The following is a 26,967-nucleotide window of genomic DNA, read 5'->3' on the forward strand; positions in this document are numbered from 1 at the left end:
TGCCCCTTTAAACTTGCCATGTCTTATGCCAATAATCATCTTCCACTTTTTGCTCACATGTCTGTTGTCACATGTTAGCATACACTGTATGGTGTCTCCAGTTGAACAATATCACTAAGCTAGTCAACCACAGCACAGTGCTGCTCATGTATTCGTCTAAACATAACGGCTAACTTGATCAAACTGGCCAAAGTTTGTTTGAATCACAATCCCATTGGAGGATAATGCCTTCTTTTTTTTTTAGTAATTCCCTCATGACAGGTTGTCTCCATATGGTCTGTTGGTAATTCTTGTGTCCATTTTCATGTTCATCTTCTTCCAGTCCATCAGTTTGGTGTGTATGGATGTAAAGGGAAAATGCGATCAGTAAAGGATGGCGCCAACTTGCTATTTCTGATTGTGTTCATTTGTCCGACAGGAATGTAAGGCGGGCCTGGGGCTCCTGAAGACATCTCTAGGTAGATACAAAAAGCTTCTGTGCTTTACTCTGTAGTTGTAAGTTGTAGTTTTCTCCTCCTCATCACTCCATGTGTGGATGAAGCAATCTTTACGTGTCCATATATGTTGTGTGTCCTCCTAATGTACATCTTACAAAATGTGTAGGATTCAAGTTCATGCCTAATTGTATGTATTTCTCTACTCTGAATAAAAATGTTCTGCATAGTACCAGAGAGGTGTTTTCTACCCTTACCCCAGCAGAGTGGTCTTTGGTACCATATAGAACCCTTCCGCAATATATTCACTGAAATGCTGTTTAAGAAAATGTCAGGAGATGATTCTCAAAGCTGGTACCATAGAAAACCACTTTACAATGTGTATTAAAGCCAAAGAAAGGTTGTGCCAGGAACAGACATGTAGTCTAAAGTGCTTCTTCATCATTTCAGAATAAGTGAAGTGCTCTAAAGTGGTACTACTAAAAGACAATATGTATGCATTTGTTTTTGGAAATTGGAATTGTGGGCTCATTCATTTTCATTTTTTTTGTAGATACTGCGCTGATACGTCATGTATGGTTGCCTGGGGGAAATGTATGTACACATGTATGTACACATGTTATGCATGTGTGGTCGAGTGTGTCAGTCATCCAGGTGTTGTTCCTCCCATGTGGAGGTCGGGATGGCGCTGTAGGGGTCCATGATGACCCTTGGCGGCAGCGGATGAATCATCGCCACCAGCAGCAGGCCAGAGGAAGGCGATGCAGGCCTAGAGTCAGGCCCTGGTCCACGTCGACGAAGGCTGGTTCTGTAGTGCCTCTCCACCTCCATGACTGCTGCTGTCTGCTGCTGCTGCCTGTCCCTCACACCCTGCTACCATCCTGAAGATCCCACTGGAGACACAGAGGAAGAGGATGGATCAGTTCTGTCATAAAGCAGGCAGAGGATGACATGAGAACAGGAGCCATCACTAAACTTTCATCATGCCTGAGGGCCACATGCACGCCACAGTTTTATGTTTATTTGTGAATTTTGATAATTTCTCTCAAATGTGAGTGGTGGAATCACAGCCTTCTGTAATCGCTCTGCTTCCACCCTCAGGTTTTCTCTCTGCTGACAACCAAAACATATGCTCACGTTCTTTCCACAGAGAAGTTTTGGATGATAGTGATTGGTTAAAACTCACTGCTGACTATCCAGAGCGATACAGATAGCACACACAGCCTGGACCAGTCATGGAGGATAATGGAAGTCAGGTTATTTATACAAGGAGTTAAAAAACAACCCAGTGAATGAAATTAAAACATTAAATTGACAGTCTTCTAAAAAAATGACAGAGTCCTCTCAGAGCCATTGTTTCAGAAACACCCATCACTGCAGCTCTGTCCAGGTGTGAAGACGGAGAGACCTGATGATATCCACACCTTCTGTTTGAAAGACAGATGTGATAACTCCACTGTAGACTCCACAACACCTGTATCTGTGGATGTGGTAGGCTTATATACTTGCATTGTAAAATAACACAGGCTTAACCTTAATCTCCTAATTTCTCTCTCAAAGACTTCCAGAGCCCACCTCCTAATGAACTGTTGCCCGAAATACAGTCTTAATGTGGTGGAGGTATAAAATATGGTCTTGACATCGTAACTTCTTACAGATAAGGGGGGAAGCCGTGGGCACAGGTGCTGACCCAGCATATCCAGCCCTGGTGGTGGCACACTTAGAGGAAGAGGTCATCTAAAACACAAAAGCAAATCCATTCAGAACAAATATAAAACTGGAGGAAAGGTTTTTGGATGAAATGTTGGATTTGGAAGAGCACAATGAAAGAACTTCAAATGTTTCACACATGTGAACGCAAATAGCTCTTTTTCTAAGATTCACAATGGAGTAAACCCTTAACACATCAACTTTAACTTTAATCATCTTTTAACAACTTTTAACATCAACATTAACTTCAATCTAAAGCCCATAAAAACACAAAACCCTCCTTCACCATAACAATCACCATCCAGACCAAACACTTTCATGAAGCTCAGCATGATGACTCCTGCTGGACCAATAATGATTCCAGTTTGAAATGTTTCAATGAACAAGTTCTTAAAAAAAATGGAAACATAGAATGTATATAACAGACTCTGTTTCAGCGGCTGGCAACATGTGATTTTTTTGTTTTACCCCGATATGAAGCCAGTGAGAAGACCCATCCTGTCAGAGACTAACTACTCTAACTTTTCTCCTCACAGTTCAAGTAGCCTCTGGCTGCACATTAGGTCTGGGCCAACAGCAGTGTTAGTCATTTTCAACCACTGTGGATGATGACAAGTACATTTATTCAAGCACTGCACCTGCACACCTTCCACTCTGAGGCCAGCAGTTTCTTTGGTACTGGAATTTTTTTTTATTCATAAATAAGTTAATTTAAAAACTGAACTGGAGGCAGGAGCATGAGAATGACGAGCTAGCTGGTGGAGATACCTTCCACCTAGAGTCTGAAGAGAAGTTAGACCAAAAGCAAATTAGAAAAAAAAGACATCATCATTGTAAGGAATCCTTATATAGCAAACGTTATGAACAGTTCACAAGTTATATGATTTAATACTGAATCTTCATCATATAGTGTGTGCTGGGTTGTTAAAACCTACAAACAAAGCAGAACTTCTACTTCATGCAAGGAAATACCGAGAGACCTAGATGTTCAGCTCAAGTGGTTTTAATTAAAGGTTTTCTTTATTAACTGAGTAATCCAGAGGAGCTTCAAGTTGAAACTCACAGTACACTCTAACAAACTAAGCTAATGCAAAGTTCTCCTCCAGACACACAAAGAAAGCACCCTGCGTGATGTGAATGCAGTATGATATACATCCTCCCGCTGGGAACATGAGCTGCTCAGAGTCTCTGTGGACATGAAGACAACAGCACATGCTCTCTGTGAGAAGCTCATCTGAAGACATACAGGACTATCAATATTCAGTGCATGTAAGTGTAGAAAAGCTGAGGAATTATTTTGTTTCATGGTGATTTCTCTTAACCAGAGAACTCTATAAATCCTTCTTCTGCTGCACAGAGATAAGCTCCACCACCCAGGCTGCAGTACTGAAGGCAGACTGAGGGAGACAGGACAGAGGTGCTTTCACCTTCACTGCTGTTCTTTGCTCAGTTTGTCCTCCTGCTCTTTCGTGGCTTACAAAGAATAAACACAGTTCAGTACCCAAAGCAAGGACTTAATCACGCAAGAATGAACCTGACCAGGCTCTCTGGAGAGCTGAGAATGCTGAGAAACAAGCGTCAGTCTGTTATTTGGACAGGTTGATCAGCAAGTAGCACTTGTGTTGAAGCATAAAGAGGTCTTCAGCAGATCTGTTTGAGAGGATTAGTAGATGTTTGGTGTTCTCATCACCCCGGAGAAAGAGAATTTACATTTATGTTTCAGATGCATCAGAGTTATTCTAGGATAGACGTTTTCAGCATTTCAAAAAAAGATCTATACAGAGTTAATGATAGTCATATAGAGCCTATCACAATCTCAGATCATGGCCCAGTCACGCTCATGATATGTTTGGGATCAGAAGAGCACTTTAAATAGTGTCTCATTATTGACTGACCCCTCGCTCCAACTGGAACTTCAGAAGTACCTGATTGATTATTTGTCTTTAAATGATGATAAGAGTGTTTTCTCCCTCCATATTGTGGGAAGGAGCTGAGAGTGATGAGAGGGAAGATAGATCCAAACTACAAGAGCAGAAACAAACAACAGACAAAAAAAACACTCAAATGACTTCTAGAAGCTAAACAAGACCCAGAGGTAGAGGGAGGACTGAGGTTTACTGGCAGAACATACGATGACCTGGGTAACAGAGCAAGTAGACTGCTTGCTGTTCAACTACGCAAAGCTCAGTCGAGTCAAGTGGTACGCAAGATTAGACATCCAATAACCAATCAATTAGTACTACAACCAAAAGAAATTGCAAATGCCCTCACAGCCTACTATACAAAATTATATGATAGTCAAAACCCAGGTAACAAGACTGAAAAGCCATGGTACCAGTAATATTAGGAGGGCAGAGTTCAGTTCTGTTTGCTCTCAGTATTGAACCTCTGACAGAAGCCATCAGACAGAATCCACAGATTCATTGTATAACAGACCAAAGTAGGAGACAACATAAGATAGCACTATTCACAGATGATATACTACACTTACAAAATCCTTGGTCGTTGATCCTTGCACCAGGGTGTCTGCACACATCTGGCCCAATCTCAGGCTACAGAGTTAATGAGAGTAAATCTGAGGCAGTGATGTTATCTGGAGCCTGGACCTCACAACTGAATGATGTAGTGACTTCTCAACATGCTCAGCATGTTATGTTCTGGTTTCAGCAAGCTGAGACACACACAGGAGGCAGGAAAACGAAAACAAGAGACCAGTGAAAACAAAAGAGAAGGGAGCAACTAAGAGCTGAAACAAAGTGTGTTACGACCCAATCAAACACACTTGCAACCCATCACACACACACACACTCAGGTAGAAGGTAGTATTTAAGCAGAGGCAATCAAAAGCACAAACACAAATGTTAACACAACCTCGGGGTTTGTAACAAAGTGCAAAACAACAGCAAAGTGCACATCAATGAGAAACAAAACCAGAACACACCAGCAGGGAGACACGACAGGGAGGACAGAGCAGCCAACAGGCAGACACAGGTGAAGATGGAAGAACCCGGAACAAAGGCGGAGTAACATAGACGAAGGCAGAGGAAGACAGAATGAACTGACCAAAACAAGAGGGAGAACCATGACTAAATACCAACACAACTAATGAAGGAAAGGAACAGATGGAGAGAGGAGGGAAACAGACAGGTGAGGGAAGGAACGGACAAACACTGGGAGTAAAAAACACAGGAGGAACCACAAACACATGAGGGTGAAATCCTAACAGTACCCCCCAAGGGACGGCTATCGGATGTCCAAACGAAGCCTGGAGGGTGGCGGGGGTCTGCAGGAGGGCCAAAGTCAGGTCCTGGGGAGATACTGGCAAAGGCTGGGACCCTCTGGAGGCCGGCGGCAAAGGCTGGACCTCCGACCGATGGACAGGAACAGGACTGTGCTAGGCCCAACCAAGGGACAGGAACAAGTGTCGGCTGGACCACCGACGCTAGCTTTAAGTTCCTGAACTGTTGCCTTGCAGCACTCCTGCCAGAATCAGTTTCCACGCCACCACCGGCTGCAAACTCAACACCGGCTGCAGATTCAGCAACTGTTTGTGTGGACGTGCATAGTGTTCAGCTGACATACACCATGTGACAACCATCACCGTGTTTCACTCTGAAAGACACCTCCAGCGTTTGAGTGGGTGAGTCCAGGAACATGAACACCTCAGACATTGCACATGCTTCAGTTCGGGATGCTAACACCACAAAAGCACTGTTTTAAACCCGCTTGCGAATTAACTGAACCTCAGCACTTCATTCTGTAACATCTTGTTAGGACAAACGGTAGAACATTGGATACAGTGATCCAAGTGGAGGGAGTTGGCAGCAGAGAGTCCTGCAGGAGTGGTTCTCTGATAAACCAGCCACTCTGTATCAGCTGATGGAGGCTCGTCTTCTCAGAACACAGCCAATGCTTCATTCATTCTTGATGTAAAACCTTGTTTGTCGTATCCTGCCTGCTCACCAGCAGCCAACACAACTTCCTCCACAGTAATGTTAATATTTGTCAGGACTTTCTTCAGTCCCTGATGTATAGACAGAGGTGGCCGCCATCCCTCCTGAAAATCACTCAACTAACACTAAGCAAAAAGGAGAGGAGAGGTTTTAAAAGTCCTTTTATTGAGCCACTTCAAGAAGCACACAAAATAACTCTTTCACTTGCCTCAGGATGACAACAACACCAACAACACAATCAACACCAACAACACAAAGAGAGTTTCAGATATGTAAATCCAACTCCCCATCTTCCCCCACAGAGCACACAACCTCCTCAACAGCCCATATGTTTTGAAAGCCTGTAAAGTGTCCATCATCTTATAGTCGGCATGTTCCACCTGCAGTCGGGCCTTCAGCAGTCCTCTCAGAACCGACACCGGCTCTACACTGCCCACTGTTTGCACTTTGTTTCTGTGGGTCAGCCAGACGGCCAACTTTGCAGAACCAGATATAAAGTTTAGCAGTGTATGGACAGACTTTTTATGTGCACAATATTTTGGGCCAAAAATAAACAAATCAAAAGAAAAAACCTCCCCAAGACCCCGAAACCAGGTTTTTAACAAATGAAACAAAATGTCCAGATGAGGACACTGAACAAATAAATGTGCCAAAGTCTCAACCTGTGAACAATAAATACATCCCTCCCCAGCTCAGGATCCAGGTGCACTCTGTATCTGTTTGTAGCTACTGCCCCGTGCACAATCCTCCACTGGAGGTCTGCTGTCCGTTTTTCAACGGGCAGCTTGAACAGAGACCACCAGCTGCCTTTCGGGGGAAATGTCTGGGCCAAAGAACTCGGTCCACCTCGACTCCTCCATCCCTGCCAGAGACTGCACATTTAGGGTCTTGACGCTTATGTGATAGAGGAGAGGAGAGGAGAGGAGAGGAGAGGATTTGTCTCTGTTAGGAAACTCACTAACTCTGACTGCATTCACAAGAAGTTGAAAGGTCTTAAACCTGAGGAGGTCTGTGGAGGAATGAGTATAATCAGGTTTAATGATATCACATCCATCACAGAGAGCTTCTGTTGAACTTCCTGCTTGATTTAGGAATTTCATCATTTTTGGTGAAAAGTTGGTAATAACACAGGAAATTGGACCAAAGTTTTACTTTCATGATCGAAAGTAAAACTTTCAAGTCGAGACATGATCATCATAAACCTAATTGAAACATTACCAACTTAACCAACGTATCTATCAATCTGTCAATCAATCAATCAATTGCATTTGATATGAGCTCATTTTTAACCCCCATGTATAACCTGACATAGCTTTGGATACACAAACCAGCAGTAACTGTCTTGATTTGTATAATTATCACATAACTTTGTCTAACAGGCCTGCTGCTGTCTGTGGTTGGTGTGGTTATACTCTGTTCCTCCTCCCCTGCTGAACTGCACACTTTTCCCCCTGCACCAACCTCAACAGCCCGTGTGGATCAGTTTTGTCACAACAACTGACTGAAAGAAGTGTGCAAAAAGATTTTAGTTTCCTGTGATTGGCTGTTTGTGAGCCGAGCTTCTTCCCACTGCATGTGCTCGTCACTGGAAGTGGAAGAGCCAGTTGTCTGTCAGCTCTCTGGAGGCAGTAATACAGCCCTTCATATGCTGTCAGCACCATCATCACCAGTGAATACTGTACGATACATATCACTCTAACTGAGGCTATCAGGCTGTTTACTGTCAAAGCAGACGGCCTTGATCAGACACATCCCAGCTGATATTGATGTTGTATCATTACTGAGAAAACGCTGACGCAGTGTCTACATCAGACACAGGCAGTAATGTATGCACAAGAAAAAGAAAAATCAGACGAGAGACGGAGCCACACGTGTCATGTGGTGATCAATGGTAGTGACACTTCTATGGACTTCTAATTAAAGTGATGAATGGGCTTTAAAATGCAGTGATTCTGCTCAGCTCTCTGGCCCGGGACACAGGACAGACTCCCAGTGACTTATAGGTTTGGCATAGAAAGCTTTTAGCTGGTTAGAAAAAGATTTTTCTCTTTCTTGGGTGTTTTCAGTTGCTCTCAGGGCGTGTAGTCATCGTCTGACAGTCGACGAGCAGCTGATCTTACTCTGAGACTTAAACCTCAGTGAAGCCCCGTTCACAACCATCCTGACAGAGGATCAGTCAGTTGCCCGTGGTGACGAGCCCACAGAAGAAGTGTGCGCACTAAATGTGCAGGCCATAAAAACTTCAGGACTACCAGAGACCCCTCAGCACACAGAAGTTATCTGACCCAGTGTTACAATTAAAACGTGTATTGATCAGAGCAGCTTTTAATACCGGAGGTGAATATGACTTCTTCCACTGGGACCAGTGCTCTGCTGCAGCTTTGCTCTCTCTCTGCTTCTTGAATCAGATTTATACTCTTTATGCTCCAATTGTAGATCATTGTCTTCGTCACTGTTTCCATGAAGGTCAGGAAAAAATCATACTGTGTGTTTTGAAGTTGCAGGAACATTCACTCAGCCAGCTGTGTGGAACAGATTATGATGTGACTGCAGAATATTTGTCTCTGTAGATTTTGCAGTTTTGCAGTAATTTCCCTTCAGTTTTCTCTGTTTCAGTGTTTGAAGCTGTGCAGAATGGTGCGTAACTTCTCGCAGAAACACCCACAGGTTTGTTTTGGCTCTAGTGAGGGCGTAGTCCATTAATTTGTGGTGTTCAGACTGCTGATGATAAATGGAACACTCTGTTATTGCAGAGCATATATCTGAAGTTGAACAGACAGCGAGAGAAGACGACTTCATGCTTTGATAAGTACTGTACTCAGGACCTCCCTCTGGAACCGATGTATCAATAATCTCATCTGACTCCTCACTCAGTACCAGAGAGATTCCACCATAATAGCTGCAGTGATGCATGCTGAACCGCTCCACAGTGATATCTTTCTTATTAATATTCTTTAGATGATGCTGGCCTGATGTGTTTTATTTTCATCTTTTATTTCTTCTGGTTCATTTCCAGAAGGTGTGGAGTACAGCAGCCTGCTCAGTGTGTCTGACCATGTAGTCACCGCTCCAGGGTCACTTCTTGAAGCTCGTGCAGTAGAATAATGAGTGAGAGAAGTCCAGGTCAGGTCTGGAGGTGGTGGCTGTTGGATCATACACTGGACCTGGACCTTAACCTACAGTAACTTACCTATGTTACTGTTGAAGCTTGAAGCTCAGTGCTGTTGCCTGAGATAAATGCTGTCTGTCTGCGTTGTCACTTAAGCTGTAATATATGGTGACATCCAGCCAAAAGTCCTCCTATAATTGACTGGGGCGATCAACAGGCAGCGATCATGGGAAGTACTTTAACTCAAACACACACACACACACACACACACAGTGATAAAGTCCCTCCTCTGGAAGTGGAGGATAGAGATTGTGTGAGCAGGCGACAGAGTCAAGGCTGTAAATAAAGGGTGACTTTGTGGATGTAGTTGCTGTGAAACTGTTCCTCAGACCACATTCAGTTGAGAGTTTTGAGAAGTAGAAGACGGAATTCGACAAAGAAGTTAAAAAGTATGAATAAATGAATGAATTAATTCCTTCTTCTGGTCCACATTTTGACCTCAACTGTTGGGTTGTTTTCATCCATAACAACTCACTGTATCATGTTTAATGAAGTGATCAAACATTTAAATAAGGGATGATTGTTAATGTAACGAGTAACTAAAGCTGTCAGTCAGATGTAGTGGGGAAAAGGGCAACACATTCCACCTAATACAGTGCAGTTGAAGTGTGAGGTCGCACAAAATGGAAATCGTTTTACTCAATTTTACTCAAGCACGCTACCTGAGTAAATATGATGAAGTACATTCCACCCCTGTGAGCCTACAGTACAGTCCAGGAAATAACCAGATAAAACACATCTGTTTGTAGCATCACAAATCAAACGCTGAATCAAATACTTTCCTTTCCTTCAGTTCAGCCGGGCTGAGATTCATTTACTGAGCATGCAGCTCATTAATTTTCAACATTAGCTCTTCATTAGCAGCAACACTGAGCCATCACATCAGCAATCATATCACTGAGGCGTCACGTTTGCTGTCTTCAGTTCAATAATACAGAACCTACTGTAAGTCCTGGATGTTGTTGGAGACATTTCAGTCGGTCAGAAAACCAACCACAGCACCACAGAATGCTGCTGTGGTTTTCAGTAATCACCCTGAGCCCACAGGGAGGCTTTTAGTTACAGGTAAGAGAAGCTCCACTGCAAACAGGCTGTTTTTTACATTGCTGATGAACATTTTCAAGAGCAAACCATATTTTTTTTTTAAACACTCACTTGAAACTTGTTTTAGATAGATAACCTAACAAATGATCCCTTATACTACATCATGTATCCATCTACTGTCAGAACCTCTTCAGGGTTCGTCACAGCTGCAGCCGGCTCATATGACTACAGCTGTCTGTGCTTTGTATGTACAGAGTTCTTCAGAGTGAGACCAGTCCCAGACTTACTGACATCCTGCAGGTTCCAGTGGAGCAGCGCCCTGCTCTCCAGTGCAATTGGAGATTTGATTCAAGGGACACATTAAATATTTCAGTCTGTGATTTAACCATCTTATTATGTTTCGGGTCAGTTTGACCCATTTTCACTTTTGAGTGGAAGTTTTCTCCTCTTTTCCTCTGTGATATACTTTGACTTTACTCATTGAGGGGTAGAACATGGACGCAGTGATGAGGTCAGTTTGACCTGGATGCTCTCATGTACAGATTGACACAGGTTGTTGTGACTCAGTGGCTGTGTCCCAATTCAGGGTCTGCATTCTTCGAAGGACCCGGCCTTTGTGGTCTTAGAAGGCGAGTCCTTCAGGGAGACCTTGTTAAATTAGTCTACTGGAAATTTCTTGGACCCAGAAATTGTGTTTCCTATAAACTTTTATGATTGAAATGATATCTATAGGCCTAATTGATGAGATTAAGCTTGGTTGCTAAGAGTTGCATGTTGGGCAATTTGCGTAATTGGCATAATTAGCTAATTAAGGGGAGACACTACAGGTGAAGAATAGGGACAATTTTTTAACTAATATATATCATCATGAAACTTCCCCAGTTGATTACTTACATTAAGACAATTATTTTTTGTATTATGAGTTTCCTGAAATTGTATGTTTAAATATGCAAATGATGCATTATCTAATTAAATATGTGCTAATTTGCATACATTTCCAGAAAATAAATATATAAATCAGGCTATGAATGATATATGAACAAACCCCTCTGTTCATACCTTCAGAATATAGATAGGAATAAAACGGGAAAGTTTGGTGTATATAAGTGCTTCAGAGTATGAGAAAAAACTCATTTTGAGAAAACGGCCTTTAAAGATATGTATTAAGAAGTCTATAGAAGGGTGGAGGAGGGGGGTTATGAAACATTTGGCGCTTTGGGATTTATGGATATCACAAACATGGACTTAGACTCTTAGATCACCTTTCAAAGTTTACTAGAAGCAAATTATAGCCATGTTCAGTTTCTGGCGATTAAGGGGAAACATGGCAGGCAAAACCATAATTTTGAATGCACTGTCAATTTTGAGATTTGGGGTTATTTTGCTTCCATAACATGTCTTCTTTCAGACTAGTGGAAAGAAAACATCCAAAATACACATTTAGGTGTTCACTTGACTTCACTTTGTCGATTTCCTTCTATAGATTTCTTACACAATACATATCTGTAAATGCTGTTTTTTCAAAATGAGTTTTTTCTCATACTCTGAGCCAAAAATCTCCACTTCAGTAGCACTTATATACACCAAACTTTCCAGGTTTATTCCTATCTATATTCTGAAGGTCTTAACAGAGGGGTTTGTTCATATATCATTTACAGCCTGATTTATATAACATTTTATTCCTAAAAACAGGGTGAAATGTTTTTTTTATGGCTGTTGACAGTATTTTCTGATTTACGGAGTGATGAAAAGAGATATCCAATATTCCCTCGGTCAAAACCTTTGACTATAAAATGTCAACAAAATGAAAAATGAATTTTGAACCTTGCTTTGTCCAATGTTTAGATTTATGTTCTGGAATTGTATGCAAATTTGTGCATATTTAATTAGACAATGCATCATTTGCATATTTAAACATACAATTTCAGAAAACTCATAATACAAAAAATAATTGTCTTAATGTAAATAATCAACTGGGGAAGTTTCATGGTGATATATATTAGTTAAAAAATTGTCCCAATTCTTCACCTGTAGTGTCTCCCCTATTGGTAATAATAAATGGTCTGTGAATTTATAGCGCTTTTCCAGTCTAACGACAGCTCAAAGCACTGTACAATACATGCCACATTCACCCATTCACACACTGATGACGGAGGCTGCTATGCAAGGCGCCAACTGCTCATCAGGAGCAATTTGGGGTACAGTATCTTGCTCAAGGACACTTCGACATGCAGCTGGGGGGACGATCTGCTCTACCCACTGAGCCACAGCCGCCCCACAGCCGCTCCGCTAATTATGCTAATTACTCAAATTGCCAAACATGCAACTTTGAGCAACCAAGCTTAATCTCATCTGCTAAACCTATAGATGACATTTTATTAATAAAAGTTAATAGGAAACAACATTTCTGGGTTTAGTATGGGGCATATGGGGTTTCCAGTAGACTAAATGTGACGGTCTAGCCTTTGGAGCATTTCCTGGTTGCGTCACCAGATGTTTTACCCTTACATCACGATTTCTGCTGCCTAGGCCCGCGAAAGTGATTTTCTCTCTTTATTTATTCTTTTTTGGGCCCGCAAAGAATCTTGGGATATGGGAGGCCACGATGGATAGCAGCCGTGCATCCTCCAAGAAGAGGGAAAAGCAGGCTGCATTTGTGGGCTGCATTGGGAGGAGCCTTCAGATTGGGACAGCTTGACACGGCGTTGTGACGTTATTGGCCTTCAAATGCTCCTCCGAAGGATGCAGACCCTGAATTGAGACACTGTTGCCAACTCCTCAGTAAGGAAAGTAGCTATTGGCTGTCCTAGAAGTAGCTGAATGATGTCATCACCTAATTTGCATAACTGGCCATGTGCATTTAATTGTAATGGGCGCTGTAGGAGAGAGGGATAGCGTCGTGGGAGGGACAAAAAGTGAATAAAAAACACCCTTAATATGTAAAACTACACATGAACTTACTTTCGCAGTATGGACGCGTATGGCTGAACATCCCCTGCACCGACTGCAGCTGGAAGGGACTGCTGCTCGAGGACTGAGCCGCCTGTGAGGGCTTTGGGACGCGGGGGAGGGGCCACGGCAGCACCTGCTGCTCACTGAGAAGTGTAAAAATGATACGTGCTTTCACATCCGAGTCTCCAAACGTCTCCAATAACACCAGAAAAAGTTGCTTTTTTTGAAAAAAAGTTGCTAGAGGGAACTGAAAACTCGCTAAGTATAGTGCCAAAGTCGCTAAGTTGGCAGCACTGTTGTGACTTGTTCTGACTGAGTGCAGACATGTTTCTGCACCTAGACAAAGATTAAAGAAGGGACATTCAGAGATGTTAGAGGTGTTCCTTTTATATTTTTGGTGGTTTAAATTACAACTTAACATTTACAGAGTTTTTGCTGTGTAGGGAGCAGCGTGGCTCTGTGGACAGCTGCATCCATTTGGTCCAGACTGATAGCACGGCTGCAGACCATCAGGCTTGTTTTCTTCTCTGTTTTGAACCTGACTTCTAATAGAAAATGTGGTTGCTTGACACTCAGCTCGATCATCAGTTTTTGATTATTACTTAAAAAATTAAGACCATCTAGAGAAAGTGAAAATGTCTGCATTACACAGAAGAAACTGTTCAGTTCAGGCAGGCAACAAAGTCAAGCTCAGCTCACAATCTAACTACATCAGCTCGCAGCTCTGCAGTCCAGGCTCCAGCCACCATGCTGCCATCCAAAAGAGGACGAGTCCAAATCCCAGCAGCCAGCTCGGTGGAGCAGGAGGGCAGCCCCATCCTGTCAGCCTTATCCAGCCTTCAGTCATCGCTTGCCACAATGAGCCCCAGAATCCAGGCCCTGGTGTCCGGCTGGTAACATCAACAAGTTTGTTCTTCCTGAAACAGCTGGGTTTCCCTAACTCTAACTCTGAACTAAATTTAACGTGGTTAATTTGTGTATTCAGAGATGTTGTATCTGTACATTCATCCATCCCGTAGATCCGAGCTGGACACCTATCTAGCAATCATTTCTGATCTGGCAGTGACCTACGGAGGAACATTTTTTTATGAATACCATAAGTAATTTTCTGCAAAAGCTGCCATGTACGTCAAAAGGTTCAACCAGAGACTGGACTGGTCTGTAGTCGACTTGGCTCTTATAAACAGGCATTTCACTGAGCATCCAGCTCTCTCCTTCTCAATCTGTGGCTCCTTCTCTCATTCCCCTGATCTGTGCCCAAACTCTGTGGCTATAGGCCGACCGTCCCAACATTTCCCAAGCCCCCAACCTGGAGAGCCAAGGGTGATGCCTCTTACTCCTCTGTGTATTACTATTAAGGTAAATGTGTTCAAGTCTCCATCTATCCATCTTCTTCCGCTTATCCGGGGCCGGGTTGCGGGGGCAGCTGCCTGAGCAGGGACATCCACACTTCCCTCTCCCCAGACACCTTCTCTAGCTCTCCCAGAAGGATCCCAAGGCGTTCCCAGGCCAGCCGAGTGACATTGTCACTCCAGCGTGTCCTGGGTCTTCCTCGGGGTCTCCTCCCAGTGGAACAAGCCAGGAACACCTCCCAAGGGAGGCGTCCCGGGGGCATCCGAAACAGATGCCTGAGCCACCTCAGCTGGCTCCTCTCGATGTGGAGGAGCAGCGGCTCTACTCCGAGCTCCTCCCGGGTGACAGAGCTCTTCACCCTATCTCTAAGGGAGCGCCCTGCCACCCTGTATCCGGGATCTTAATCTTTCGATCTTGACCCAAAGTTCATGACCATAGGTGAGGGTCGGAACGTAGATTGATCAGTAAATCGAGAGCTTCGCCTTTCGGCTCAGCTCTCTCTTCACCACGACAGACCGATAAAACAACTGTATTACTGCGGCCGCTGCACCGATCCGCCTGTCAATCTCACGCTCCATCCTTCCCTCACTCCTGAACAAGACCCCAAGATACTTGAACTCCTCCACTTGAGGCAGGAAATCTCCCCGAACCCAGAGGGTTCAAGCCACCTTTTTCCGGTCGAGAACCATGGCCTCAGACTTGGGGTGCTGATTCTCATCCCAGCTGCTTCACACTCGGCTGCAAGCTGCCCCAGGACATGCTGCAGGTCCTGGCTTGAAGAAGCCAACAAGACAACATCATCTGTGACAAGCAGAGATGAGATCCAGTGGCTCCTGAACCAGACCCCCTCCGGCCCGTGGCTGCGCCTCGATATTCTGTCCATAAAAATAATGTGCAAGTCTAATTGTACATAAATTCATTCTTGCAGCTACTATGGAGATGGGCATCCAAACTCAGCATGCCCGAGGCAAACCTGCCTTATGAGAAAGGAAAAGAGAAAATATATCCATCTACCCCAGTTAACGTCCCTGAGCTGGGAAAAGCTTTAAGAAAGTGTCCTGACTCCTGTTTTGTCAATTATTATTTGATAACCGGAATGGTTCAGGGCTTTATAATTAATAATTTACATTACTGGGAAAGGAGGTTAAGAAAGGATTCATGATTGGTCAGTTTGATTATCGCCCTTCTCAACGTCTTGCATTAGTCCTAGGGATAGCTACTCTTAAATCTTCTGGGAAAATGTGCTTAATCACTGATTTATCTGCTCCTCATAATGACAAAGCTTGAAGCATCAATGGTCTCATTCCTTTGGCACTCTTCTCCCTGTTTCAGGCTTCAGTTGATGATGCCATTAAGTTTATTAAGAAAGCCGGTAGGGGCATCTATTTGGTGTAAATGGAGAAAGAGAATGTATTTCTCAGTTAGGCTCACCTTCGGTTGTCACCCAAAAACATTAGATTCTTTGTCAGAGGCGCTTTGCTGGACTCTTATAAACAACTGTAAACTGCCTTTTGTGCTTCATCTCTTAGATGATTTTTGGCTAGTAAACTACCCGAATTCAACACAATGAAATGTTCCATCCATGAGTGGATTTGTAAGGCGCATCACGTGGTCATCTGTGATGGGTTACTTCACTTTTTGAGTAGCTCATATTCTAGGCTTAGATAATGCAAGTGCTGATTCTTTGTCCTGGTTTTAATTTCAGAAATGTTGCCAACGGTGCAGAGGCAGCACCATTCAGCATGACCTGGTGTTTAACCTAGCACGGTTTAAATGGATGGGGGATTCATTTTACTTGTGCTAGATTAAAGCACAAATGCTAATGGCCTTAACCCTAGAACCCTCGGCCATAAGCCAGCTATCCTTGATGCTAAACAAGCTGTGAGTGCCCTGTGATTCTCTGGCTTATACTAGTAATGGCAATTCCACTAGGTTCTCTGTATTAACTCACTAGTTAGGTTACTTCAACAAGCAACCTGTGTATTTTCAACTGGCCTCATTGCATGTCATTTAGACTTTGGCTTTCCCACTCAATAGCTGCTCCTGCTGGCACTGACATGTAAGCGCAGGGAATGCCAAGGAGGTTTGCCTGACAGGTCATTTTGGGGGTCTTTGCTGCTGCTCCCTCTACCTTAGTATGCACATGGAAGGGATGGAAGGTCCCAGAACAGAGCCATGCCACCAAATATATGTTACTGCAATGGACATAAAGTTTCTGTGACTAAAAGTTGTCCTGACTGAAACTGAGCATTGCATACGCTCAGGCAGGCTCAGCTCACAAGCTAGCCAACATAAGCTAATGGATCAGCTGGTTCATCAGCTGATTCCCTTCTATGCATCAAATGGCTCAATCTCACACAAGGCGCCTTATTTAAACTGTTTAAGCCTACCTTCCTTTGCTGCTTCCTCCGCAAGCCTGCAGCTGCTCCTTTTCATGCTGTGTCTGACTAATCCATGCACTTTCTGTTGTCACTGATGACTGCTGCTCTGTTTCCTATTGGGGGTCATTGCTGCTGCTGCGGTTTGGTCTTTTTGGGGCTCTTGGCTGCTGCTCTCCCTGCCTTACATTTTCCATGTGTGCACATGGAGGTGCAGAGAGGTCCCTGAACAGAGCCATACCGCCAAATATATGTTACTGCACTGGAAATTTTGACTTTGAATTAAAGTGGTGGCTGAACTGAATGGCAAAATGGCAGTTTGTAAAAAAGAAAAAAAGGATGTTGTTGCAGAACACTGTGTTGTTCAATGATTAATAAAATGTGACTGATGTGAACTGTTTGTTTGAATATTTACATCTTTGTGAGTGTATTTATACCTGCAGGAACACAATGGATGTCATGTTAAAGGGATATTCCGGTGTAAGTTTAATCCATGGTTTAACACACAGTGAAACTGTGTTAGACTCCCTCTCGAGAGATCAAGTTAGCAGACCGCTAATTTACGGAGGTTTAGCAACCTCAGAAACGACCGCACGACAACAATACACTGCAGTAAATGGATCCAAATATAAACCGCCACCAAAAAGGCACAAATAATGCTCAGAACAGCACCAAACTTCAGCAACAGTACAAATAGGGTGTCAGCACATAGTCCGGGGCATCTAACCTCCGCTAGCTTAGCTGGATTTCTACTGAAAAGCTGACTAAATTTACCACTCTTCTGCAGCAGCTTCCTGTTGACGGGAAGTCCCGACGAGTCGATTACCGAGTGCAGTAGAGTTCCGCGGCTCATGGATGAAAATGTATGATTATGACTCCATGGAAAAGCAATCAAAGTTCATATGTGTCTTACCTGCCAGTTTATAACAGTTATTATCGAGAGCGGACAGGGAAAAGAACGGAATTGAGCATTTCTAACCGCACTCGGTAATCGTCGCATCGGGACTTCCCCGACCCGGAAGCTGATGGAGGAGAGTTGAAATCTGTTTTTAGCTTCACAATAGAAATCCAGCTAAGCTAGCGGAGGTTAGATGGCCCGGACTATGTGCTGACACCCTATTTGTACTGTTGCTGAAGTTTGGTGCTGTTCTGAGCATTATTTGTGGCTTTTTGGTGGCGGTTTATATTTAGATCCATTTACTGCAGTGTATTGTTGTCGTGTGGTCGTTTCTGAGGTTGATAAAACATCATGTCTGTGTGTCCCTCCATCTGCTTGTGTTAGACAGATGCTAACCATGCAGACTTCTGCTGTGTGTTGGGTGTCGTTTGGACTGGTGAAGTCAGAGGTTTAACTGAGGTTATTTACTCTTTAGTTTCCTTTCAGTCAGCCAGTTTGTTTGCTCATGCTTTGCTCCACAAGACTCTTTCCTTGGAGTTCCTCTCTGGAAATAAATAACTTTATTTTACCAACATTTGGTTTTATATTGCTTTCCTTTGTCCCTTAATCACACATACTTTGTTATTCATATGCATTTCATAAGATCATATTTACCTACCTATATAACACGTGTCTGTTTGGAGCACTACTCCACATCTACATGACTGTTAGCCCTGCAGAAAACAATTAAGATTCAACTGTTTTGTTGGACAGAATATATTGATCAGGTCTGCCAATGCATTTGTAAATGGAGTTTTGAAGAAAATGCTCAGCTCTGCAAGACTGTTAACTGTTCAGAGTGGTGCGAGCCTTTGTTTGGAGAAATGTCACATGGATAGTTACTGATCTCAAATGTGGTTCAAAGTCCACTCCAGCCCGTCGCCTGTGGGTGCTGCAGTAATCCTCTCCCTCCCCCTCTGCTTCAGTGAGTCACAGGGTCGAAAAATGTGTGTCCTGCACTCCCATTCATCACAGCCCATCTGCCAGCCCGGGGGAGAGGAAAAGAAATAAATAGGGAGGCCCCAAATAAGTGAAAAGCCGAGAGGGAAATATGGAAATATGCCCACTCTGACTCAGAATGCTGTGGAGGAAAGAGAACAGGTCTGGGTGTAGACCTGAGGAGAGAAAGACCGACAGCATTGCGTTTGTACAGCAGCAAACTCTTCATGAGACGCAGCAAATAAACCTGAGTATGAACACAACATGTGTTATGATAGAGTTCAGGGTGTCTGGAGGACAGCAAGGACTTGATTTTCACTGATGGGTCATCATCAAGTGTCTGTAAGCATCCAAAATCTCTGTACAAAAAAAGAATCCACTCAAAATCAGCAAACCCTACATGTAGACCTAAACACTGAATGTAGCTGAGTAACACATATTGTGAGCTTATCAGAGCTTGATGTGCGTTACTCATCTGTGCTGCGGTTCAAAGGCTCTTCCTATTATCTTCAGTAGGAACCAGTGAGCAGAGAGCTGCACACTGTTGGTGAATGAATGAATGAGGTTTTAAGGATTTATGTGCATACGACTATGCCTATTTATCACATTCATTTTCCATGTCAGGAAAACATACTTGCCAACATCAACAGCCAGAGGAGAAACACCAGTGCTGTGAAAAGCTCTTTGGATCTTTGGTTCTGGTCATGGGATTGATACTGAAGCCCTGAAGGTCAGAACACAGTAACATTTGAAATGTGGGATTCTGAAAAGCGTGTTTGAAAGGGTTCTGTCACAATCACATACAAGATGAGTCATCCGACCCTTTCTGTAGTCTGAAATGTCGATGTTTTTCTAGAAATGTCCCCAGAGCTACCGTAGATTTACAGCAAATTTACACTCTGAGGGGTAGATCGGACCGGCCACCAACTGAAAGCTTCAGTATTTGAGTATTTCTAATCTGGCAGAAGCTTTTGTCCGAAGCAGCTCACAAGAAGTCGTTGTTGTTTTCAGAGGACAGATGTGAGATGCAGTGTGGGGGTGTCGAGGTTAACTGTGTGACAAGGTGGCTTCTCAGTCTGGCTGACCTGACCTCTGAATGTTTGCTGACTTCATTAAGTTACTGTTTCCTCAGAAAAAAATACAAAACAGAGTCGAGGCACATTTATTACCTCCACCTCCTGCTGACCTGTGTTTCTGTCCATCACTTATAATGTTCACTGTTTCTGGATGTGTGCGCTGATGTAAACTTTTTACATTCTGTGAAATTATGGGCACTGACCTTTTTTTTTTTATCGGCCAAGTGGCCATAACTGCTCTAGAAGGACAAGTGGACTGAGTTTTACACCTACAAACATCCTCGCTCACAGTCAGACAATAAGAAGGAGCTTTTAAACATGTCTAAATGATAAACAGAAGTGTGGTGGGACACGCAGGAACTAGAATAAGAAGTCGAAGGCTTCTGGCGAGACACAGCCCACATCTGCTGTATTTAACTCATTCACTGACTGCTCATTGTGTTGGGCAGAGCCAGATGGGAAGAGAGCAAAGTATGAGCCGAGCTGGTTCCATTCCCCCTCCCCTCCACTCTGTGTTTGCTCTGCACTCCAGGGACCATCGCACTGAGCCTTTCACTCTGCCTCTCTCTTTTCTTCGTCAGGCTGAACACAGTTGAAGTGGGAGCTGGTGAAGAGAATGACAAAGGCAGTCCCGTAATTCCCACAAACGAGGCTTCGGTGGAAAGGCCACAGTAATTCAGTCCAGCAGGAGCACAGAGGAGATAATACAGCTACAGGGAGGTCTGCAGCTCTGCAGCCTCTCACGTTGTGGGTTATCTCACCGAATGAAGACTCCTCTGTACCACATTCACCATGACAAGTTAATCAGCTCATCACTGACGGAACATTTCTGTTTAAACGTGGATCTTTCTCTCATAGTTTTGCCCATTGAACCATCACAATTGTCCAAATGATGCACATTGTAGAGAACACGGTGACCTCACTAGAACAAAGTGATCTGACAAGCACTTTATTTAAAGCATTCTCAAGGCTTAAAACAAATAAGCTCATTCTTAATCATTGTAGAATTAACCACATTGTGACAGTGGAGGTCAGGATCCAGACATCCAGCAGCTCCCTCTGAGCAGGTCAAAAATAAACTGATGCCACCTTCTACTCCAGGAAACGTCCCAGTTTAAACACAGATCTCTGTGGTGCAGCAGACCTGAGGAGATCTGCAGGGCTGCCGAGAGTGAGACAGAGAGACAGAGACAGAGGGAGAGAGACAGACAGACAGAGACAGAGAGAGAGAGAGGGAGACAGAGGGAGAGAGACAGAGACAGAGGGAGAGAGACAGAGAGAGAGAGAGACAGAGAGGGAGACAGGGAGAGAGAGACAGACAGAGAGAGAGAGAGAGAGAGAGAGAGAGAGAGAGACAGAGACAGAGAGAGAGAGACAGAGAGAGAGAGAGAGAGAGAGGGAGACAGGGAGAGAGAGACAGACAGAGAGAGAGAGACAGAGAGAGAGAGAGAGAGACAGAGACAGAGAGAGACAGAGAGAGAGAGACAGAGACAGAGAGAGACAGACAGAGAGAGAGACAGAGAGAGAGACAGAGAGAGAGAGACAGACAGAGAGAGAGAGAGAGACAGAGAGAAACAGAGGGAGACAGAGACAGACAGACAGACAGGAGAAGAGACGAGCTGCACAACAACACCTGACATGATTTCCTCCACATGAACCAGCTGATCCTGACTGGGTTCTTACTTGCACACTGATATTCTGTTTACTATTGTTGTTATTATTGCTATTATTGTTATTGTTATTATCATCATTATTATTGTTAACATTTTTTTCTGTAATCCTGTACGCTTTGGCAATGTTGTGAACCACAGTCATGCCAATAAAGCTTGTTGAAATTGAAATTGAGAGACAGACAGACAGAGAGAGAGAGAGAGACTTTTTTGAATTTTGTAACCCTCTCTCTCTCCATCTCTGTCTGTCTCTCTCTCAGTAGCTCCTCAGGTCTCACTTGATCAAAAAATGACATTGAAACTAATTCATACAAAACCCTAAAACAAACAGAAAAAGCGTAGTGTAGTAGATCATTAAACAGAGAGCGTTCTCTCTGACTGAACACAGCACATCGTTCTCACCTCAGGTGTTTACAAAAACTTCTGTGTTTCTGTTAGTCTGTAGAACTCTAACCCTGAGCCGAGCTGCCAGCAGCCCAGTCAGCATCAGAACCACGTCCTGTGACCCCTCACACAGTATGTCCTGTAGCTAGTTTGGCCGGCCCTGAAATGACATGTATTAGTGTGTACATTATGTTCCTTTACAGAGAAGTGAGGACCATGAACAAAAAGTCAAAAAGAAAAATGTAATTCTAAGCTGTGAAACTGTGACTGCAGTTGGCTCAATAGTCGAACCAGTCTGGGACACTGACTAAACAGATGGTGAATCATTTCTGTCTGCGAGCAGAAAGGACAGCCGCCCTCTGTGCCGGGATCAAGGTGCACCAAATACCTGTATGAAGCTATGATCCCATGTTTAATCCTCCAATGGACGACGCCTGTCCGTTTGTCAACAGGGGGTTTATACAGGGACCAACAGCCACTTGGAGGTGATCTGTTGCCAATAAATGTGGTCCACCTTGACACCTTTACCCTCGCCAGGGTACGTATGCTTCAAACCTTCATGCTGATAGACTTTCTCCCCCAGAGACTGGAAGTCTGCCAACACTGTTGTATTTAGAGACAGCAGGATGTCCTCCACATCTTGCCACTGTCCCCAGCAGGAGAGACAGTCAGGGAAGGAAAGACATATTCATATCCATCGTCCCATTGGTTGGCTGGAATATGGTCCACAGCAAACACTCTGAGGATTTCTAGCAGGGGGGGCACAGAGGCTCCTCAAACAGCCACATCCCTGGTGTCATCACAGCTTTCTGAGGACTGTTTTATATCTAAGTCACATGGCTTCTCTCCACACGGACGACCACATGACTGGTTCATTACTGTTGTTTGGTCCTGTAACGTGGCTCGGTGGGACTTTTATCTTTATTTTGTTGAGTGAAGGATCTGTTTAGTTACCGGACTGTGAACACCGTCAGACCAACACATTTCAGAGTGATGCTGCTCACTATTAACTCAGCCACAAAACGCTCCTCCTTCAGGAAAACAACCACACCTTTGTTCATTCTGGAGGCATAACACAGGTTGGCGTGTCCCACACATTCCCCAACACACCAACAATAACCATAAATCACCAGAAAACAATCTTACAATAAACACAGCAGGAGTAAAATCACAAACACTCACTGAAGCTCACCACGCTCTCCACCAACAAACTCCCAGCATGCACGCAGGAAGATAGAGGAGGGAGGCTGGACAGGTAGGCAACACACAGGACGTCCACCTGGAGGCCAGGGTTTGTTTCCTGTGTGAAACCAACAGTCAAAGCTGATGCTGGTTTTCAGTCACTGTGCTGTAGTCAGGCTGACTGTATTGTTGCAGGCTACAATTGAAAGGTCAAAGTTTGTGGTGTGTTTTCAAACTGCCGTGTAAGAAAGGACGACATGACGATGATGATGCTGAAGCACAGAGACAGCTCCATGAGACAGCTGGTTGAAGTCTGTCAGCTACAGAGTCCACAAAAGAAACTAAAGTACTGAGATCAATAATCTGTAAGGTGGTTAAATGAAGTTTGTTAAAGTAGGTTCGGGAACTAAGACCACGCCTCGAACTCGTCCCTATTTCCAGAAGTACTTAAGCTCACCGCATCCGTTTATTTCTCCTTGGCTCAGTCTTCACATCCCTCCCCCCAATCCCCTTGTCTTTTTCCCTTCTCTTCTCTCCTCCTTCATCTCATCACAGGAACCACCGGGGATCATTCCCAAAAGAGGAAGCATGGAGACAGCTCCCCCACTCAGAGTCTCGGCTTCCCACATTCACCCACGTCCCACCGCCACTAAACCACGCCGGTCCGCCGACCTCCTCCCTCATCGTACACCCTACAACCTCGACCCCCCTTTCATCCCTTCATCCCTTCATCCCTCTACCCTCCCATCCTCCTTCCCTCCCCTTGAACCCTCTATCCATCCCTCTCACACATCGTCGATCCTACAAATTCATTCTGTTCAATAAACCTTTCTAAATTCATGTCAGCATTTGGCGTGGTCTATGTTAGTGAATAGTATGTATGTTGGGAGAGCTCTCTCCAGACAGGAAGCAGCTAATCCAGGTGTTATCTTAGTAGCTCTGCTGCCCCTAACCCTCAAATACTGTCACACATGATGGACGTCATGGAATTAAACGTGTTACAGTTGGTTTGTGATTTGGCATCCAGCTGATCTACCAAGCCGCACTCATTTAGTGAGGAGTCTTTGTGAAGCAGGTGGCCCCTCACTCACATGGACTTCTCCCACTTACAAGCTGCAGCTACCAGAGCAAGGACGGCCGAGGTTAACCACCGAGTCAGGAAAGGCACGTGATCACACTCTGACATCACTGACACAGGACAGAGCTGTACACTGTACATGCAGCGAGAACAGTGAGCAGCGGCACTGAGCTCTGATCTGTCAGAATGACTCATCCAGTGACACACACACACACGCACACACACACACACACACACACACACACACACGCACACACACACACGCACGCATGCACGCACAGTGGGGGGAACAGTTTGTGGTTTCAGGTGTTTTAGGTTATAACACAGTCTCTTCATTACATTAGATGGTATTCAACAGCATTTAGTTTTTTAGCTTCCCAGTTCAGGAACTGGGTCCATCGTTGGAGACATGAAGACTCAGCAGCTCCCACAACACTTTCAGTACATTTGACAACAACACTTTAGGCTTCCAGAAACAACACACAGCAGAGTTTATGTCTGGCTCTTGTACTGATGTCTCACTGTGCATTGTTAGTGATCCATGTGAAGTAACATGTAACAGTGACTTAAAAACACCTGCACACGAAGAAAGTGACTCCATGGATACTGGACACCTCTTTTAACACTGTCCCACACAGAGAAGAAGAGAGGAGACAGAAGAAGAGACAAAAGAACAAGAGAAGAAGGAAAGAAGAACAACAAAATAAGAAGGAGAATAAGAGAGGAAGAAGGAGAAGAAAAAGAGCAAAGGAACAGGAGAAGACCAACAACAACAACAACAACAACAAAAGAAGAAGAAGAAGAAAAAGAGAAGAACAACAACAAACAAAGAAGAAGAAGAAGAGAACAACAACAACAAAAGAAGAAGAAGAAAAAGAGAAGAACAACAACAACACCAACAACAAAAGAAGAAGAAGAGAACAACAACAACAAAAGAAGAAGAAGAAAAGAGAAGAACAACAACAACAACAAAAGAAGAAGAAGAAGAAGAAGAGGAGGATGGGGGTGCTCAGTCTCTGGTATGACTCATCGGCAGTCTAAACCTATGGCAGCGTAGCTATTAACCTGTGCAGACTCTAACTATAAGCTTTATCAAAAGTCTATCTGCCTCGTCTACAAATCTCCATCTCGTAAAGATAAGATAGATATGATGTTCCTCTATTGATCCCCTTCAGTTCACAGGTAACACAGCAGTACAGAGAGAAAATAAGTAGCAAAGAATAGAATAAAAATAAGCATATTATATACAGTAACTGTCCTTGTGTGTATGTGATGTGTGCAATATATAATAAATGCAAATGTGCAAAGTGCAGGGATCTGAGATATTAAATTAAAAATAACAACAATCTTACCAAAGTTGATCGGTTGTCAATTGTAGCAATAAATGTAAATCTTACCAAGAACATTTGTTTAACTGTAGATGATGCTATTCTCCCTTTTTTAGATATTGTGATATATAACTTACTACAAACAACAAATAGCTTGTATTCAATGTGTTTAATTAATAGATTTATTTTTGAAGTGGCATATTTTTCCAGTGTAAAAAAAAGCCAATTGGCTTCTTTCCCTTCTCCAGTCGATGACGCGGGCTGCCTATTATTTTTCTGGTGTGTCACATTTAAAGTCACTGGCTCCAGCCAGATAACAGGGAATGGTAGAAAGCAGCATCGAGGTCAGCAGTAAATCTGACTGCCTGCACGTGTTTCAGCCTACATGAAGTGAGTTCCCTCACTGTCTCATAAGGATGGGGACAGTGGTTTTGTCATGCTCTTTGTCTTCAAATGCTTTATAAGGTTGCTGGAGTTCAAATTGGCAGAACTCGTTCCGACCCTCCAAATCACAGTCTTGCATCCTGAACATGTTGGCGTTGGACTGGTGAGGTTCTCCACAGTAAAATATTGCCCAATAGCTGACTCCTCTGCTGAGTAATTCAGAAAGAGGGCCTTTCTTTTTCACTGCACAACTTCTTGTGTTTTAGAGCAGAGAAGAAGAATTGATTTCCAGTGTGTAATGTTAAGCAGAGCTAACGGAGCTAACTGAGAAACAGCATGCAGTATGATGAGGTGCATGATCTGCTGCTTTCTACTGGCCCCTTTACTGCTGAGGTCATGATGTGGAACATGACACACCAGGAAAAAAACAGAGTCGAACTCGTCCATGTTGAGGTTTTAGCAGCTTTGCCTACATGTGATGAACTCCCATATACGTGCTAACTTTGGTGTAAAGACGGTTCTGCAGGCATTTCACGTGCAGATGAATGCTAATTGTACCCTTTTCAAGTGAACAGTGAAATAGTGACAAAAGATGGTTTATCACAGTGTGTTAATCAAACTGCACCACATCCATCACATCAAACATCGAGCAGTGAATGAATCAGATCGCAGTTCAAGCAACAGCAGCTGTAACATGGAGTCCCGTGTCAACAAACATGATGAGGATCCTGCTACATACTCAGTGCACCTCAGAATTGGAAAGGTTCATACTTGTAGTTAATTTACCACCTGACTCCACATTTCCACCAGCAGAAGCACACACTGATGGTATGGTTCTTACCACTGCCTTTTACACTAGATTCAATAAAGCAGGTTCTATATTTTACCTCTGCTGACATGGTGATGGATGGTGGAGTGTTTTTGTAGTATTTTCTCCACACCATACTTCACTGTAAAGGCCTCATCAGTCTCCGAGCCAACTCCCTCAACCAAGAT

At 43.7% G+C, this 26,967-nt stretch overlaps 1 long non-coding RNA gene across 1 annotated transcript in view; it reads right to left on the reverse strand.

Moving 5' to 3' along the window:
- Positions 1-1,296: 1,296 nt before the first annotated feature.
- The window catches only part of LOC115580102 (uncharacterized), a 29,430-nt gene continuing 3,759 nt past the window's right edge, over positions 1,297-26,967 (reverse strand). The window contains exons 2-3 of the long non-coding RNA XR_003983818.1: positions 2,090-2,171; positions 1,297-1,327 (exon numbers count right to left, since the gene is read on the reverse strand). This is a non-coding gene — a long non-coding RNA (uncharacterized LOC115580102). The remainder of the gene's footprint in view (positions 1,328-2,089; positions 2,172-26,967) is intronic.

This window comes from Sparus aurata, chromosome 4 (assembly GCF_900880675.1).
Source record: "Sparus aurata chromosome 4, fSpaAur1.1, whole genome shotgun sequence".
Lineage (NCBI taxonomy): Eukaryota > Metazoa > Chordata > Actinopteri > Spariformes > Sparidae > Sparus > Sparus aurata.